Here is a 6,260-nt window from a genome sequence, read left to right on the forward strand (position 1 = left end):
GGCGCTTCTTTATACCTCGCCGCTCCGCTGAGATTCCCGCCGCCGCCGCCACTCTGATTTCATGAATACATTGTTTTCTTCTGTTCTATTAAGTGTGGTTGTTCATTAATTTTTCATAAAACACTTACCATTGCTGCAAAATTTGGTCTTCTAAAGTCTGAAATCACGACATTGCTGTTTATGACCTAAGTGTTAACAGCAAAATTAAATCTAATATGATAACCGTTAGATTCCCAGTGATCACTAATCAGCTCTAGTGAATTTCTAGACACCAAATCCAATCGTTTTTGCTCTCCTCGCTAGCCTCACATGTTGCATGAGGAAACAATACTTGACTGTCTTAGTGAATTTGCTTGTACTTCCACTCCTCTCTCCTGCTTATCCACGGTCTATCCACTCAATTTCCAAGATAATGGCCCAGAATTGGCGGTCCAGATGATGGCGAGCTGGCAGTGTTCGCCATCATTCTGCCTTTTGAAACTGACGGCAACTTCTGGATTTGGCACACCCTGAAGTTGTGGTCTGTCATTCACTGCTCCTCCACAGGCTGCGCTGTGCCCAAAGATCCCTATAAGCTGCCCGGGACCAACTTTTTCAATGTTAAGTTTCGCACTGCGCACCCAAAAAGAAATTAGGAGAAACATTGTGCCCAGCCACCACCCTGCACCCCCCCACCCACCACCCCCCAAATTACATTCTCTCCTTGTCCTTTCGTCAGCCATTCACAAGGTCGACCAAAGCATCGTCTTCCAATGACACCCTCTGTTGTTCAGCTCAGTGGGACTATCCTCATTTGGTTCCAATGTAACCTATCTAATTATAGCCAGTGAGTCTCCAGCAATGGCTACTCTTCCCACCCCATTACCTCAATAGTCCTGCAAGGATCGATCCTTGGGCCTCTTCTCTTTCTCATTTACATGCTACCCCATAACAATATATTTTCCAGATGTGGGATCAGCTTCACAACCTCTCTCAACTCCTCCACTACCTGTGTGTTGTCAAACTGCTTGTCCAACATCCAGTCTTGGTTGAGTCACAATTTCAGAAGGAACTAAAGTCAGTGTCAAGGGTACAGAGTTGGTGTAAACCCTCCATCTGACACTTTTCTGTGATTCCCTCAATTCCAGAAGTTTTTCCACCCATTCTGTGCCTTATCTTAGCACAATGTTATTGTACAGTATCTTTCACAAATTCAGGACATTACCACTAAGCTACCGTTCCCTATGTTATGCCAGTAACTACACTTCAAATGTACTCTGGCTGTGAAGTACTTTGGGATGTCCTGAGTTTGTGAAAGATACTGTATAAATGCAAGTTTCTCTCTTCTCTCATAACTAGAAGCCTCTCATCCCTGGTGACAGTGAATCTCTTCTGTAGCTTGTCTATGGCCTTAACATCCTTCCTACATTAAGGTACGCAAAGCTGCAGCCTAACCATTGATCTTTAATCGTAAAGCATTTGCAATCATTTTCAGCCAGAAGTGCCGAGTGGATGATCCATATCAGCCTCCTCCTGAGGTCCTCACCATCACAGAAGCCAGTCTTCAGCCAATTCGATTCACTCCACGTGATATCAAGAAACGGCTGAGCGCACTGGATACAGCAAAGGCTATGGGCCCGGACAACATCCCGGCTATCGTGCTGAACACTTGTGCTCGAGAACTAGCCGCGCCTCTAGCCAAGCTGTTCCAGTACAGCTACAACACTGGCATCTATCCGACAATGTGGAAAACTGCCCAGGTATGTCCTGTCCACAAAAAGCAGGACAAATCCAATCCGGCCAATTACCGCCCCATCAGTCTACTCTCAATCATCAAAGTGATGGAAGGTGTCATCAACAGTGCTATCAAGCAGCACTTACTCACCAATAACCTCACTGATGCCCAGTTTGGGTTCTGCCAAGACCACTCAGCTCCAGACCTCATTACAGCCTTGGTCCAAACATGGACAAAGGAGCTGAATTCCAGAGCTGAGGTGAGAGTGACTGCCCTTGACATCAAGGCAGCATTTGACTGAGTCTGGCATCAAGGAGCTCTAGTAAAACTGAAGTCAATGGGAATCAGGGGGAAAACACTCCACTGGCTGGAGTCATACCTAGCACGAAGGAAGATGGTTGTGGTGGTTGAATGTCCCAGGACATTGCTGCAGGAGTTCCTCAGGGCAGTGTCCTAGGCCCAACCATCTTCAGCTGCTTCATCAATGACCTTCCCTCCAATATAAGGTCAGAAATGGGGATGTTCGCTGATGATTGCACAGTGTTCAGCACCATTCACAACTCCACAGATAATGAAGCAGTCCATGCCCGCATGCAACAAGACCTGGACGACTTTCAGGCTTGGGCTGAAAAGTGGCAGGTAACATTTGCGTCACAGAGGTGCCAGGCAATGACTATCTCCAACAAGTGACAGTCTAACCACCTCCCCTTGACATTCAATGGCATTACCATCGCCGAATTCCCTACTATCAACATCCTGGAGGTCACCACTGACCAGAAACTTAACTGGACCAGCCACATAAATACTGTGGCAACAAGAGCAGGTCAGAGGCTAGGTATTCTGTGGCGAGTGTCTCACCTCCTGATTCCCCAAAGCCTTTCCACCATCTACAAGGCACAAGTAAGGAGTGTGATGGAATACTCTCCACTTGCCTGGATAAGTGCAGCTCCAACAACACTCAAGAAGCTCGACACCATCCAGGACAAAGCAGCCCGCTTGATTGGCACCCCATCCACCACCTTAAACATTCACTCCCTCCACCTCCGGTGTACCGTGGCTACAGTGTGCACCATCTACAAGATGCACTGCAGCAACTCGTCAAGGCTTCTTCGGCAGCACCTCCCAAACCCACAACCTCTTCCACCTAGAAGGACAAGGGCAGCAAGCGCATGGGAACACCACCACCTCCAAGTTCCCCTCCAAGTCACACACCATCCTGACTTAGAAGTATATCGCCGATCCTTCATCGTCGCTGGGTTAAAATCCTGGAACTCCCTACCTAACAGCACTGTGGGAGTACCATCACCACACAGACTGCAGCGATTTAATAAGGCTGCTCACCACCACCTTCTCAAGGGCAACTAGGGATGGGCAATAAATGCTGGCCTTGCCAGCGACACCCAGATCCCACAAACGAATAAAAAAAAAACGATAGCCAATTTGCACACAGCAAGGCGTCACAAACAGCAATAAGGTGAATAGCAAGTCAATCTACTTTTAGTGATGTTGGCGGAGGGGTAAATATTGGCTAGGACACTGGGATAACTCTCCTGCTCTTCTTTGAATACTGCCATGGGATATTTTATGCCCAGCTGAGCAGGCAGACAGAGACTTGGTTTAATGTCGCATCTGAAAGATGGCACCTCCGACAATGCAGTGCTCGCTCGGTCAGCCTAGGCTGTATGCTCACATCTCCAGAGTGGGGCTTGAACCCATGAACTTCTGATTCAGAGACATGAGCCATGGCTAAGGGATTAAAAATAAATAAAATGAAAAAGTGTCACAAGCCTTTGGAGGAGATTATAGAGATAGGGAGGGGCAATGCCATGGAGGGATTTGAAAACAAGGATGAGAATTTTAAAATCGAGACGTTGCTTAACCGGGAGCCAATGTAGGTCAGCGTGCACAGGGGTGATGGGTGAACGGGACTTGGTGCGAGTTAGAACACGGGCAGCCGAGTTTTGAATGGCCTCAAGTTTATGTAGGGTAGAATGTGGGAGGTCAGCCAGGAGTGCGTTGGAATAGTCAAGTCTAGAGGTAACAACGGCATGGATGGGGGTTTCAGCAGCAGATGAGCAGAGGCAGGGGCGGAGATGGGCAATGTTACGGAGGTGGAAATAGGCGGTCTTAGTTATGGCATGGAAATGTGGTTGGAAGCTCATTTCAGGGTCAAATACAACACCAAGATTGCGAACAGTCTGGTTCAGCCTCAGACAAATGCTCGGGAGAGGGATGGAGTCGGTGGCTAGGGAACAGAGTTTATGGCGGGGACCAAAGACAATGGCTTCGGCGTTCCCAATACTTAATTGGTGGAAATTTCTGCTCATTCAGTACTGGATATCAGACAAGCAGTCTGACAATTTAGAGTCCGTGGATGGGTCGAGAGTGGTGGCGGCGAGGTAGAGCTGGGTAACATAGTGTCATCAGAGTACCTGTGGAAACTGACGCTGTGTTTTCAGATAATATTGTCAAGGCGAAGCATGTAGATGAGAAATAGGAGGGGGCCAAGGATAGATCCTTGGGGGTTACATGATGCGGGAGCAGGAAAAGAAGCCATTGCAGGTGATTCTCTGGCTACAATTAGATAGATAATGTGGTGTATTTGGACTTTCAGAAGGCTTTCGATAAGGTCCCGCATAAGAGATTAGCGTGAAAAGTTAAAGCACATGGGATTGGTGGTAAGGTACTGACTTGGATAGAGAACTGGTTGGCAGACAGGAAGCAAAGAGTTGAAATAAACGGGTCTTTTTCCGAGTGGCAGGCAGTGACTAGTGGGATACTGCAGGGATCGGTGCTAGGACCCCAGCTATTCACAATATATATTAATGATCTAGATGAGGGAACTAGATGTAATATCTCCAAGTTTGCAGACGACACAAAGCTGGGTGGGCATGTGTGCTGTGAGGAGGATGCAGAGAAACTCCAGGATGATTTGGACAGGTTGGGTGATTGGGCAGATGCAGTATAATGTGGATAAATGCGAGGTTATCCACTTCAGTGGCAAAAACAGGAAGACAGATTATCTGAACGGCAATAGATTGGGAAAAGGGGAAGTGCAACGAGACCTGGGTGTCCTTGTGCACCAGTCGCTGAAGGTAAGCATGCAGGCGCAGCAGGCGGTTAAGAAAGCAAATGGTATGTTGGCCTTCATAACGAGAGGATTCGCGTACAGGAGCAAGGATGTCTTGCTGCAGTTGTACAGGGACTTGGTGAGACCACACCTTGAGTATTGTGTGTAGTTTTGGTCGCCTTAGCTGAGGAAGGATGTTCTTGCCATGGAGGGAGTGCAGCGAAGATTCACCAGACTGATACCTGGGATGGCAGGAATGACGTAAGAGGAGAGATTGGGTCGATTTGGCTTATATTCGCTAGAGTTTAGTAGAATGAGGGGATCTCATTGAAACTTATAAAATTCTGACAGGGCTGGACAGACTAGATGCAGGAAGGATGTTCCCGATGTTCAGGGAGTCCAGAACCAGGGGTCACAGTCTAAGGATAAGGGGTAAGCCATTTAGGACAGAGATGAGGAGGAATTTCTTCACCCAGAGAGTGGTGAACCTGTGGAATTCTCTACCACAGAAGGCAGTAGAGGCCAATACATTAAATATATTCAAGAAGGAGTTGGATATATTTCTTAAGGCTAAAGGGATCAAGGGGTATGGGGAGAAAGCAGGGACCAGGTGCTGAATTGGGATGATCAGCCATGATCGCATTGAATGGCAGAGCAGGCTCGAAGGGCCGAATAGCCTACTCCTGCTCCTATCTTCTATGTTTCTATGTTAAAGGTGCTATATAAATACAAGTTGTTGTTGTCAATGGCCTTTCATCAGAACTCTTTCTACATTGAGCATATGAACAGGATTCTTGATTTCCGCAATATGTAATCTGTCTGAACAAATAAGGGGCAATTGAATCATTTTTTTTTTTAAATAGGCATGAAACACCCCACTATCCGGGAAAACACATCGCCCCGTATAGACACCAGGGTCAATGCGACCCACGACAGGTGACCCTCCCACATTGCCATCTTTCAGCATTTGTAAACATGAGCCACCGATGCCAAAACTTACTGGATTGTGAAACTCCCCCGGGTCGCTTCACTTCCACCGCGCGGCTCAACGCCCCGCCCCGCCCCGCCCAGCAGGCGCAGGATCAAGTGAGACTGCATGGCTGGAGCCTCCGACCCGCCCACCGCCTCCAGACACCTGGACTGCGCACTTCCGGGATACCATAAACTCAACTGCCATTGGCTACGGCCAATCGGGCTGCACCATGAATGACGGGCACTCGGGGTCGAGGCGCGCCAGCCAGGCTGTGGCCAGGGGCTCAGAGAGGAGCAGGCGTGGCAATGCTTGCTGTCACTCATTTATTCTGCACTGAAAATAAATACTCGTTTCTCTTTTTAGGGCGCATCGTTATTTAATCCTTGCATCTGAGAGTGCAGTCAATCCATCTGACAACACTGTCTTTCTTACTACTGGCAAAGTTTTGAGCTTCAACGATATGTATCCTGTCGGTGACAGGAGTGAAATTTACGTGATCATAA

At 47.9% G+C, this 6,260-nt stretch overlaps 1 long non-coding RNA gene across 2 annotated transcripts in view; it reads right to left on the reverse strand.

Annotated features, from left to right (window-relative positions):
- LOC147122133 (uncharacterized) overlaps nucleotides 1-5,892 on the reverse strand; it is a 242,336-nt gene extending 236,444 nt beyond the window's left edge. For both annotated transcript variants that reach the window (XR_015077684.1, XR_015077683.1), the window contains exon 1: nucleotides 5,785-5,892. This is a non-coding gene — a long non-coding RNA (uncharacterized LOC147122133). The remainder of the gene's footprint in view (nucleotides 1-5,784) is intronic.
- Nucleotides 5,893-6,260: the final 368 nt, after the last annotated feature.

Source organism: Somniosus microcephalus, chromosome 3 (genome assembly GCF_052327205.1).
Source record: "Somniosus microcephalus isolate GS21.2 chromosome 3, FLI_Smic_1.0, whole genome shotgun sequence".
In the NCBI taxonomy this organism is placed as follows: domain Eukaryota; kingdom Metazoa; phylum Chordata; class Chondrichthyes; order Squaliformes; family Somniosidae; genus Somniosus; species Somniosus microcephalus.